A 13,560-nucleotide genomic window follows, 5' to 3' on the forward strand; every position below is an offset into this window, starting at 1 on the left:
GAACGTTGGAAAAGACGCGGCGATCGCCGCCAGATGAAGGATTTTGTGCTTGAGACAATGACCGCCGGATGGGTCGCCGGCTACCCGGATTTTTCAGTTTTGCGCGTTTTTGAGTTCTTCTGGGTCTCAAACTCTGTATTTTACCCTGGTACTATAAATAGGTCTTCTTTTGACCTATCTAGGGTTCCCAGCTTTAGTTTTTCAGTTCCCAACTTTCATATTTCAGTTTTATAGCTTTAGAACTTTTTAGCTTTCCAGTTTTCAAGGCTTGGATCAAGATTGAAGATTCAAGCCGCTACAATCGTTTTAATTCGGTTTTTATACAATTTGTTTTTACAATTGCGTTCAATTTAATTATGTTTATGTTTGATTTTATTATGTCTGGCTAGTCTTTTAATCTGAACCTAGGGTTTGTACATAGCTGATTGATTATGTGTTTTTGATTTATTGATATCAATTTGCCTTCCAACTTATGATTCATGATTCCTGGTGCCTGTTCTCTTGTGAATTATCTGATCAATGATTTACATGTTTAGCTGTTCAGTTTGAGTCTTGAATGCGATAATTGTTCAGCCGATTCAGGAATGCATGATATAGTGTTAGCCTTGAGTCTTGAATGCGATATGTGAAGCTATAGGAAGCTATTCTTTATGTGCTATTTGGAGTTAATTTATTCCTTGGAGTCTTGAATGCGAAAAGGGATTAATTAATCTACGTTCATAGGTGGTCGTTAGAGACGCTTGTGAATAATATAGTGATCTTTCATCAGGGTTGGATTAAAATTGGTAATTGAATCAATAGGTTGAATACATGTAGTTGATTAGTGAAAGTACATCCCTAGGGTCAGAGCTTTCCTTATATTTGAGTTAATTATCATAGTTTACATGCTCTTTAGTTTTTATTTAGTTAATCTTAGTTCATAATTCACCTTCAATTTCGTTTCACTTGCATACTGTGAGAGTCTGTTTAGGAAGTAGATAGAGTGATTTCGTTTTACAGTCTCCGTGGATACGATACTCTGCTTACTGTTTTAGTACTACAATTACACTGTTTAGTTGCAGTTATTGTTGCTATAAAAATAGTGATCAGATGTTTATGAGTTTTAAAAATATTTTGGGATTTAATGATGATGTTTGAACTAATTAATTTGCCGAGTTTTGTTGACGACGAGCCTGTACGTTACCCTCTACGGATGAGACGAATTTGGGTCCTGCCAAAAGCGGGATTGTGTACACAGAGGTGACCGTGAGCTATATACCGGGTTGGCAGGTTAGAAATGACTGTGAGCCGACTGTCGGGACGGCCGGTTACGGTGCTTGAGAATGAGGCCTACTTCTCAGTACCTTGATGATGATGAGTTGTGGAAGTGGTACTACATGCTGAGTATTTTTTACTACAGTCTATCATTCATTGTTTATGATGATTATAATTTATCAATTACTTACACGAGTTCTTTTGAGTAAAACTCCCGTGTATAGCATAAGTGGCAAGTTAAATTTATAGCTCTAAGAGCGAGATTGCTTATTTTCGGCTTATGTCCACTGAGTATTTTATACTCAGCCCTGCATGTATTTCTAAATATGCAGGATGATCAAGGAGAGAGATTGGTTGGCCGCTGGAGGGTTTGTTGTTTCAGACATCTTTTGGTACCGTATTCTGTTCCCATACGGTAGTGTGAACATGTCATATCCCAGTTTTTAATCACTGATTAAAGACTTAATAATTAGGGTTCGGCATCCATTAATAATAAAACTGATTTGATTTATCTGATGTGATTTAATTGTTATATATGTGTTTTGATGTGCTAAATTCTTATTATTATTTGAATCCGTTTGAGATTTAAAGGATTATTGAGTAGTCAATAATTATTATTTCGGATTATAACTGACTTAGCAAAGTCATGTTATTTAATTTATATACGATAGAAATAGCATTTCTATTATTTACTTGAAGTCGTAATTAATTTTCGACTTATAAAACGAGTTATAAAATATGTAATTTATAGAGAGTTATAACGAAGCTTCGTTATATGGGAACCCGAAATTAGTATTACAAATACAGAATAAGGATTTTATTCATCACATTCATCTAGCACCTACACATACTTTTCATTTCACATCCATCTTACTCTTACTCTTAAATAAATTGATGGTGTTGGAAACACTCATCATATGCCAACCATTCCACTAAATAAAGAGATTCTTTACCAGATCAGCCCATTCCTTTTGCCAGCCATCTTCTACACCTTTAACATCTCAACATACAACTTAATTTTATTTAACCAAAATCAGCAGCCAACATTCCTCCCATTCCTCCTTAGTTCTTCAATAGCCAAAGAAGAGATTGACTTCATTCAAAGCTCTTACAGTAAACCTCAAGAGGTAAAACTTGCTTTAATACTCCATTAATTTTCAGTTTCTAACATTCTGATCCAAGCTATACGTTCTTATGCTTGAATTATAATTCACAGATTCCAGCTAGACACCAAATACCAGCTACATCGAGGTTACTACAAATTTCTCTTTATATTTTTTTTCTAGTTAATATCGAATCAAGCATCAAAGAACAACAGAAGAATACGCACGCACACATGTTAATATATTTTCTAAGCTATTACATTTACAAGGTTTTATTTTTGCTAAGGAAATGATAAATGAATGATGAAAGAACAGATTTCTAAACAAAACCCTAGCTTTGCTATACTTGTGAATCTGGACTGAAATTTTGGGGGTTCTTGTACTCTGTCTTGTGTGTGTGTCCGGGAACGGAGTGACGGGGGTGAGAGCAGCCGGCGGCTGCTCATGGCCGGCGACGGCGCGGCGGTAACCGCCTAGCCTTTGTCCTGCCAAAAACGAGAGAGAGGAGGGTAGAGAGAGAATTGGTTAGGATTTCAGTTTAAAATAAAAAAAAATAAAAGAGAGAGAGAGACGGGAAAAAGGGGAAGAGAGAGAGAGAGAAGGGTGGACTCATCTTCTCCGGTGACGACGATGCGGCGGCATCGGCAGCGGCGACACGGCGGCGGGAGCAACGGGCTGTTCCTGACCGGCCGGAAAAGAGGAAAAGAGGGGGGAAATTTCAGATCTGGGTTTAAAAATAGAAAAGAGAGGAAAAAGGGGAAGATTTGGAACTTACCTTTCCGGCGAGACAAAGCTCGGCCTCCACCGCGATTCCAGCCAGACGGACGACGGAGGAGGTAGCCCCAGTGACCGTGAGTCCGAGAGAAAGGGAGATGGCCGAGGGAGGAAGGGAGAAGAGGAGTGAGCAGAGGGAGGCGCCGGCAACGGCGGCTTTGCTGCTGCTGTCCGGCCAACGATGGAGAGTGAGATGGAGAGAAGGGCGGCGGCCATGGCTGTCCTGTGGTCGCCGGAGCAGCTCACGGCGGAGCTCGCGAGGAAAACAGTGAGAGAGAGACGATCGAGTGAGATAGAGTTGAGGGAAGAGGGCGAGAAGTGAGAGGGAGAGAGGGAGGTAGAGCCGCCGGCCTCCGGCGACGGCGCGACCGTCCGGTGGCGGCGGCAGGCAGGAAGCCGAGAGAGAGAGAGAGGCGTAAGAGTGAGAGAGCAGCTGTGAGTGTTTTATGTGTTGTGTGAGTTTATGTATATGTGTGTATAGGTGTTAGGGTTAGGATTTAATTGAGCTCTTTATTAATTTTGTTTGGGCCGATTTATTTATTTAGCTTGGGCCAAAAATTTTAAATAAAATGGGCCGATTTTATTTTATGTTGCTGGGCCTTCCTGCTTTGTAAAAAAAAAAAAGGAATGGGCCGATTTTTATTTAATAAAATGTAATGGGCCCATTTTAATTAAGTTTTGAACTGTTAATTGATTAATAAAGCCTACGAATTTTTGGCCTTATTTATTTTAAAATGTTTGAATTTTCACTAAATTAATTTAGTGAATTTAAATATCTTGATTTAATTTTTAATATTTAAGGTTGGGACTATTTATTTTAAATGAGGTCCGTTCTTTTATTTAATTTATTGAAGGACTAAAAAAAAAAAAAAAATTTGGGATTAAACCCTCATTTTTATAATATTTCAAGGCTTTTTGAGTATGGATTTTTAAATGGTTAAAATGTTTTATTTCATCTCAATGGATTTTTAAAATGTTTTATTATTTATAAATGAATAATGGAATTTCTTATTTATTTACATGAAAAAAAAAATGTGGAATTGTGTTATAGAATGATTAAGTATATGATTTACTTTATCAAATGAGCTTGGGATTTAATTGAGATATTAAATTACTAAGCATGTGTTTTTAAATGATTTATTTATTTAAGTGATGAAAATGTACGAAGTATGAGAAAGCATGGTTTATAATGATTAAATTTTCAGGATGATAATATATGAATTGTTCTTAATTGATGGAGTACTGGACTAAATGACGGGTGTAAAAGGGAGGTTATGGATTATGTACATGTTGATGTTCGAACAATTGAGTTCGAACCTATATGATAGTTACATGATAATTGGTTACATTTTATTGATTGAATGAAACGAGATTAATATGGATGCTAGAACCCTAAAACATTAAAAGATACCTTAGGCACGTAGAATTAGACTTTGTCTTATGACAATTTCTTCACGAACTTATCGACTCTTCATCAATGAAGGTCCGGGCGACAGAAAGTGAAGCAGAAGAAGAAACGACTCCACGCCAGCTTTAAGAACGTTTAAGGTGGGCATTATTTTATTATTACGTATATAGAGATCCCCTGCGTGACGTAGGCCTCATATGCGAATATATATGCATGATATGTTTTGACTATTTATTCAGTTCTTATGAAATGCTTATATGTTTAATGCCCTTTATGAAAATGAAAATGTTATGAAAATGAAATGTTTATGAAATGATTGACTGCCAAAATGTTTATGTTTTTATATGTATCCTATCTGTGTTGGTTCGCCAACTTTAAAGGAAATCCAATTGGGATCCTATGCTAGACAAAGGTCGCTAGCTAGGGTTAACGTGTACACTCATGGAGACCGCGAGTCGCTTGCGACCGGTCTTGGCGTCCGTGGTAAGGAGGCCTCCTTCCCGGCGCGTGATAGAAAGGGCAGATATGGATCATATAGACTGAAAATGGGATGCATCCACCATTATGAAAATGAACGAAATGTTTTAGTAAGCGCAGGTCATTTATGAAAACCCCTGTGTGTTACTGTTATGGCGGTTCAATTTATATATGTATGCATGTTGTATTTTCGGCTTATGTCACTGAGTATTTTTATACTCAGCCCTGCATGTATTTCTAAATGTGCAGGTTGAGCAGGCGATGGAATGGATCGGTGTTGAGCGGATTTCCCTTTTGATGTTTATGTAATGAAACCTTGAGTATGCATCTCCATATGCATAACTCACACGTTTTTCCGCTGCAAACACTCTGAATTTGTTATCGTATTGTGGAACTTATTACTCCTTCATTTTGTTTAACTTTCATTTGGGGTTTAGTCATTATGGCTGGCTCATTTGTTAATTACCCAAGTGGTTATATATATATATATATATATACCACTAGTTTGTTGTTATTAATGTTGGTTATTTAGTAAATCCCTTTTAAATTTCCATTTCTTATTGTTCACCCAAGTCATAACCCCGGTTAACCCGTCATTGGGATAGTGGGCTGTGACAGAGTGGTATCAGAGCAGTTCGTTTGCTCTGGCCCTAGAAACCATTTTCTAAAAAGTCATGTCTAGTTTGATTCACTAGACATACGTGGGTTCATACGACACCGCTCAACACTCCATTGCATCGTGCTCAATCAAGGAAAAAGGTAACTGCAGTTACAATGTTTTAAAGATGTTATTATTCTAAACTGTTTCATGAAAATGTTTATGTAAAGAGCATGCTATGATGAAATGTTGAATGTTTTGCCTTTCATTGAAATGTTGAATGTTTTGCCTTTCATGGCATATCATTGCAGTTATGATGTTATGATAAGAGAAGAATGATAGAGAATTGACACATGCTTTCCCCAGAAAACATAGATTGCTATAAGTTGCATGATCACTATTCTAAAAGAACATAGACTGCTGGATTAGTAGGATATCTCTACAATCCAGATTCTTAAAGTGATGATGTAGAAGAATGAAAGAGAACTTAGAGCATTTCAACTCCCACAAGAAAACAATGGTTCTTTTGAACTACAAAGAGGAATGAAAAGACATGTACGCGTTGAAGGAAAAATACGGGATGATGATACAAGACGAATTCAAGGCAAACGCTGCATCAAGGGTTTGAGCATAGTCTCTACGTTCAAATGTTCACACGCGATGGAACACCGAATCGACTTTTAGTACACGATAGATTTTAAGAACAATATGCTTTGCCTATATATATGTATATATTTGTGTACATGTTATACGTGGGGGTTTGGGTTCAATAGGACATAGAACTTTAAATTAAGCTTTTGGTTGTCAGTACGAACTTGAGTTTTATTATTATGAATAGTTGTCCACGGCTTTTTAAGTTTGGGATGATGTTTTCCGTGTGATTGGGAGGTGATGATGATTGGACCTAGCCAGTCCACATGATCCAAATATCAGTAGACGTATTTTGGGTTGAAAACCCATGTGTTTCAACTTTCGGTTGAAAAGCCAGATGAGTTTTTACTCTAGATCATTTTGTTCGACCTAGTATTTACTCCTTTCTACCATCTGGTTATTCGTTTGAATTTCTCAACAAATTTTTCTGCACCACTTTGTTTTGATATCGTTCAAGAATTGAGCCTTACAATTGTTTAGTTGTCCTAGCACCCTCTTGTGATCAATAAGGATTTAGATGTTTTGTTATGATGCTTTCATGATTAAATCAAGAGGAATATGTTATGAATTGAGGTAAGGAATATACTGAGGATCTTTTATTTTTGAAGCACAGAATGCCTCCCAGAAGAGCCCCAAGAAACAATGTGGGAACCGCAAACGAACCCCCACGAAGGGTTGAGGAACTTTTTCTTAAACAGAGCCCGACTGATGCCGAAATCTGGATTAGAGCAATGGAAAGGATTTTCGACTTTCTTTACTGTTCTGACCAAGAGAGACTCTCTTGTGTTGCATTCCAACTAACTGGGTCGGCAGATTTTTGGTGGGAAACCAAGAAGAGGGCAATGACCCTCGAACAATTGGAAAACCTGACTTGGGAAGACTTCAAGACGGAGATCTACGATAAATACATTCCCAAGAGCTACAGAAAGAAGAAAGAGACGGAGTTTTTCAATCTGAAACAAAACAAGATGTCCGTGACGGAATACGATCGCGCTTTCTGCGACATGTCTCGCTATGCCCCTCATCTGATCGACACTGATGAAAAGATGGCCGAGAAGTTTCATTCAGGCCTTAGGCATGAGATCAAGATGGCGCTTGCTGGTCATGGTAATCTCACCCACTCTGAGGCACTTAGCAGAGCCCTGGATGTTGAAGCAGCCATGCCTGAAGACCGCCCAACCCAGACTCAAGCTTCGGGAAACAACGATCGTGGGAAGAGAAAATGGGATGGCAACAACAACAATAATAGGGGTTACTACAACAACCAAGATAACAAGAGGCCATGGCAAGGAAACATGATGCCACAAGGGCAATGGCAAGGACGACCAGTCAATCCAGGATCAGCTGGAAACAATCAGGGCCAGCTCAGGGCACCTTTGTGTCCCAAATGCTCCAAGTCACATCACGGCATATGCTTGGCTGGCAGCAATACCTGCTTTAAGTGTGGCCAGAAGGGCCATTTTGCCAGAGACTGCCAAGGAAAACCTCAAGGAGGAATGAGAGGGCCGAATCAGCCGGGCCAAGTACAACCACTCAGGGCTATCCAAGGCCAACAGTTACTCTACCCACCACCACAGCAGCAGTATCGACCTGCGGCACGTCCACCGCAAATTCCACAGGCAAGAGCCTATGCCTTGCACAAGAATAAGCAAGGAAACAACCAAGGGAATTTGGCAGGTATGGGCACATTACTTGACACACCTGTTATACTTCTGTTCGACACGGGTGCCTCGCATTCTTTTATTGCAAGTGTATGTGTAAAAACTTTAAAGCTCCAACCTGAAAAGACTAATCAGGACTTGAGAATTTCTTCACCAATAGGAGGAATAGCAGTAGTAACACATGCTTGCTCGAACCTAGAACTGACCATAGGATCGTTTAAGGTTATAGCAAACAACTTGCATGTTATATCGATGGAGGACGTTGATATAATCCTGGGAATGGACTGGCTAGCGGAGAACTATGCCACGATATTGTGCCAAGAGCGGAAAATCGGTTTCAACTTTCCAGGAAGGGACGCTTTGAGTTTCCACGGAATATGCAGGAGGAACAGAGTGCCGACTATTTCAGCTTTACAGGCAAGGAAGATGATGAACAAGAAAGACTGCCAAGCCTTCCTCGTATACCTGAACGGGGGAATTGAGACCGAAAAGACAATGGAAGATGTAGAGATCGTGCGGGATTTTCAAGATGTTTTCCCAGAAAATTTGCCAGGATTACCACCTGACAGACAAGTAGAATTCACCATCGATCTAGAGCCAGGAGCGGCGCCGGTATCAAAAGCACCGTACAGAATGGGCCCGAAGGAATTGGAAGAGTTGAAAATCCAGTTACAAGAGTTACTGGACCTAGGCTTCATCAGGCCTAGTGTGTCCCCATAGGGAGCGCCGGTGCTGTTTGTCAAGAAGAAAGATGGAACCTTGAGATTGTGCATCGATTATCGAGAGCTGAACAAGCTAACGCTTAAGAACAAGTATCCATTGCCCAGAATTGATGATTTATTCGACCAACTCAAGGGCGCGAGTGTTTTCTCCAAAATCGATTTGAAGTCTGGGTATCATCAGTTAAAGGTTAGACATGAAGATATACCCAAAACGGCTTTCCGAACAAGATATGGTCACTACGAGTTCGTAGTTGTACCGTTCGGACTAACAAATGCACCAGCTGTGTTCATGGACCTCATGAACAGAGTATTTTATCCTTATTTGGATAAATTCGTCTTGGTGTTTATTGATGATATCCTCATTTACTCCAAGAATGAAGAAGAACACAGGGAACATCTGAGAACTGTTTTGCAAACTCTTAGGGATGAACGCCTTTTTGCCAAATTCAACAAATGTGAGTTTTGGCTCAAAGAAGTTACATTTCTGGGACATATTGTATCTTCAGAAGGTATTAAGGTGGACCCCGCCAAAGTGGAAGCAGTACAAGGATGGAAGTCGCCAACTACCCCAAACGAGATCAGAAGTTTCTTGGGATTGGCTGGCTACTATCGAAGATTCATTGAGGGATTTTCCAAGATAGCAAGGCCGATGACACAATTGCTCCGAAAGGGAATTAAATACACATGGACTAACGAGTGTGAAGAAAGTTTTCAGCTGCTCAAGGAAAAGCTAACTACAGCGCCAGTGCTAACAATTCCGGAACCAGACAAGGAGTATGTGGTCTACACGGATGCATCAAAGAACGGACTAGGATGCGTTTTGATGCAGGAAGGCAAAGTGATTGCATATGCATCGCGGCAACTTAGGCCACACGAATTGAATTATCCGACCCATGATCTTGAACTAGCGGCGGTAGTGCACGCACTAAAAATTTGGAGACATCATCTATATGGTGTCAGGTGTGAGATTTACACCGATCACAAAAGTCTGAAGTACTTCTTCGAGCAAAAAGATCTCAACATGAGACAGCGAAGGTGGCTCGAATTAGTAAAAGATTATGACTGTGGTATAAATTATCACCCGGGGAAGGCCAATGTAGTAGCCGACGCATTGAGCCGCAAGGTCCCATTGAAACTGGGATACATCCTTACAAAGGAAGAAGAGCTCATACGAGATTTTGATAGGATGAAATTAGAGGTGATAAACCCACCTGCTACAATAGCGGGGGTGGTCGCGATTATACCAAATTTGAGGAAATTGGTGGTAGAAGCTCAAAGGAAGGATGATAAATTGGAGAAATTACGAGCTAAGATAAGAGAAGGAAATCTTAAGAACTACCACGAAGAAGCCGATAATGCTATTTTCTTTGAGAGGAGAATATGCATCCCTCATGACGAGGAACTCAAGAACAAGATCATGAGTGAAGCCCATGACACTCCTTATGTCGCCCACCCGGGAAGCACTAAGATGTATCAAGATCTAAAAGAGAATTTCTGGTGGGAAGGAATGAAACGAGACGTGGCTTTATTCGTCGAAAAGTGTCTAGTTTGCCAGCAAGTAAAGGCTTTACACCAACGACCTTACGGCGAGCTACAACCTTTGGAAATTCCAGAATGGAAGTGGGACGATATTGCAATGGACTTTGTTACAGGATTGCCAAAAACAAGACGAGGTAACACGGTAATATGGGTCATTGTTGACAGACTCACGAAGAGTGCACACTTTCTGCCTATCCCTATCACGTATAGATCAGATAAGTTAGCCCAACTCTACATCAAGGAGATCGTGCGTTTACATGGGGTGCCGAAGACAATCACGTCCGACAGAGACTCTAAGTTTACCTCCAGATTCTGGATAAGCTTGCAGAAGGAATTGGGAACAAGGTTGAATTTCAGCACAGCTTTCCACCCGCAGACCGACGGTCAGTCCGAAAGGACAATTCAAACGCTAGAAGATATGTTAAGGACTGTTGTGCTAGATAGAGGAGAAGATTGGGAGCGTGTGTTGCCACTAATCGAATTTGCTTACAACAACAGCTATCAAGCAACTATCGCCATGGCACCTTATGAGGCGTTATACGGGAAGAAATGTAGATCGCCGCTTTACTGGGACGAAGTGGGCGAAAGAAGAATCTTGGGGCCAGATACAGTAGGCGAGATGATTGAGATCGTCCGTCAGATTCGACAGCGTATTAAAGAGGCCCAAGATAGACAGAAGTCTTACGCCGACAAACGTCGAACCGACTTGCAGTTTGAGTGTGGGGATAAAGTCTTTTTGAAGATTTCTCCCTCTAAAGGGATTACAAGATTTGGCGTAAAGGGTAAGCTTAGACCCCGTTTTATAGGACCCTATGAGATCCTAGAAAGGGTGGGCCCGGTAGCTTACAGGCTGGCGTTGCCGCCAAGCCTTGGGAATGTGCATAATGTGTTTCATGTGTCGCAGTTAAGAAAATATGTTTATGATCCAAAACACGTGATCCAAAGGAACGACGTTATCCTCAGCCCAGATATGAGCTATGAAGAGAGGCCCGAATCTATTATAGATCGGAAAGTCCAAGTACTAAGGAATAAGTCGATACCCTTAGTAAAAGTCCTTTGGAAGCACCATGATCAAGAAGAGGCGACATGGGAACTCGAGTCTAGTATGAAGGAGAAATACCCAGAATTATTTCCTGAGGTACAAATTTCGGGACGAAATTTATTTTAAGGGGGATAGTATGTCATATCCCAGTTTTTAATCACTGATTAAAGACTTAATAATTAGGGTTCGGCATCCATTAATAATAAAACTGATTTGATTTATCTGATGTGATTTAATTGTTATATATGTGTTTTGATGTGCTAAATTCTTATTATTATTTGAATCCGTTTGAGATTTAAAGGATTATTGAGTAGTCAATAATTATTATTTCGGATTATAACTGACTTAGCAAAGTCATGTTATTTAATTTATATACGATAGAAATAGCATTTCTATTATTTACTTGAAGTCGTAATTAATTTTCGACTTATAAAACGAGTTATAAAATATGTAATTTATAGAGAGTTATAACGAAGCTTCGTTATATGGGAACCCGAAATTAGTATTACAAATACAGAATAAGGATTTTATTCATCACATTCATCTAGCACCTACACATACTTTTCATTTCCACATCCATCTTACTCTTACTCTTAAATAAATTGATGGTGTTGGAAACACTCATCATATGCCAACCATTCCACTAAATAAAGAGATTCTTTACCAGATCAGCCCATTCCTTTTGCCAGCCATCTTCTACACCTTTAACATCTCAACATACAACTTAATTTTATTTAACCAAAATCAGCAGCCAACATTCCTCCCATTCCTCCTTAGTTCTTCAATAGCCAAAGAAGAGATTGACTTCATTCAAAGCTCTTACAGTAAACCTCAAGAGGTAAAACTTGCTTTAATACTCCATTAATTTTCAGTTTCTAACATTCTGATCCAAGCTATACGTTCTTATGCTTGAATTATAATTCACAGATTCCAGCTAGACACCAAATACCAGCTACATCGAGGTTACTACAAATTTCTCTTTATATTTTTTTTCTAGTTAATATCGAATCAAGCATCAAAGAACAACAGAAGAATACGCACGCACACATGTTAATATATTTTCTAAGCTATTACATTTACAAGGTTTTATTTTTGCTAAGGAAATGATAAATGAATGATGAAAGAACAGATTTCTAAACAAAACCCTAGCTTTGCTATACTTGTGAATCTGGACTGAAATTTTGGGGGTTCTTGTACTCTGTCTTGTGTGTGTGTCCGGGAACGGAGTGACGGGGGTGAGAGCAGCCGGCGGCTGCTCATGGCCGGCGACGGCGCGGCGGTAACCGCCTAGCCTTTGTCCTGCCAAAAACGAGAGAGAGGAGGGTAGAGAGAGAATTGGTTAGGATTTCAGTTTAAAATAAAAAAAAATAAAAGAGAGAGAGAGACGGGAAAAAGGGGAAGAGAGAGAGAGAGAAGGGAGGACTCATCTTCTCCGGTGACGACGATGCGGCGGCATCGGCAGCGGCGACACGGCGGCGGGAGCAACGGGCTGTTCCTGACCGGCCGGAAAAGAGGAAAAGAGGGGGGAAATTTCAGATCTGGGTTTAAAAATAGAAAAGAGAGGAAAAAGGGGAAGATTTGGAACTTACCTTTCCGGCGAGACAAAGCTCGGCCTCCACCGCGATTCCAGCCAGACGGACGACGGAGGAGGTAGCCCCAGTGACCGTGAGTCCGAGAGAAAGGGAGATGGCCGAGGGAGGAAGGGAGAAGAGGAGTGAGCAGAGGGAGGCGCCGGCAACGGCGGCTTTGCTGCTGCTGTCCGGCCAACGATGGAGAGTGAGATGGAGAGAAGGGCGGCGGCCATGGCTGTCCTGTGGTCGCCGGAGCAGCTCACGGCGGAGCTCGCGAGGAAAACAGTGAGAGAGAGACGATCGAGTGAGATAGAGTTGAGGGAAGAGGGCGAGAAGTGAGAGGGAGAGAGGGAGGTAGAGCCGCCGGCCTCCGGCGACGGCGCGACCGTCCGGTGGCGGCGGCAGGCAGGAAGCCGAGAGGGAGAGAGAGGCGTAAGAGTGAGAGAGCAGCTGTGAGTGTTTTATGTGTTGTGTGAGTTTATGTATATGTGTGTATAGGTGTTAGGGTTAGGATTTAATTGGGCTCTTTATTAATTTTGTTTGGGCCGATTTATTTATTTAGCTTGGGCCGAAAATTTTAAATAAAATGGGCCGATTTTATTTTATGTTGCTGGGCCTTCCGGCTTTGTAAAAAAAAAAGAAGGAATGGGCCGATTTTTATTTAATAAAATGTAATGGGCCCATTTTAATTAAGTTTTGAAATGTTAATTGATTAATAAAGCCTACGAATTTTTGGCCTTATTTATTTTAAAATGTTTGA

At 40.5% G+C, this 13,560-nt stretch overlaps 1 long non-coding RNA gene across 1 annotated transcript; it reads left to right on the forward strand.

Annotated features, from left to right (window-relative positions):
• Positions 1-4,454: 4,454 nt before the first annotated feature.
• On the forward strand, positions 4,455-5,482 carry LOC130995036 (uncharacterized). Its single transcript, XR_009092020.1, has 2 exons — positions 4,455-4,679; positions 5,266-5,482. It is a non-coding gene; the product is annotated as an uncharacterized LOC130995036 (long non-coding RNA).
• Positions 5,483-13,560: the final 8,078 nt, after the last annotated feature.

This window comes from Salvia miltiorrhiza, chromosome 7 (genome assembly GCF_028751815.1).
Source record: "Salvia miltiorrhiza cultivar Shanhuang (shh) chromosome 7, IMPLAD_Smil_shh, whole genome shotgun sequence".
Taxonomy (NCBI): domain Eukaryota; kingdom Viridiplantae; phylum Streptophyta; class Magnoliopsida; order Lamiales; family Lamiaceae; genus Salvia; species Salvia miltiorrhiza.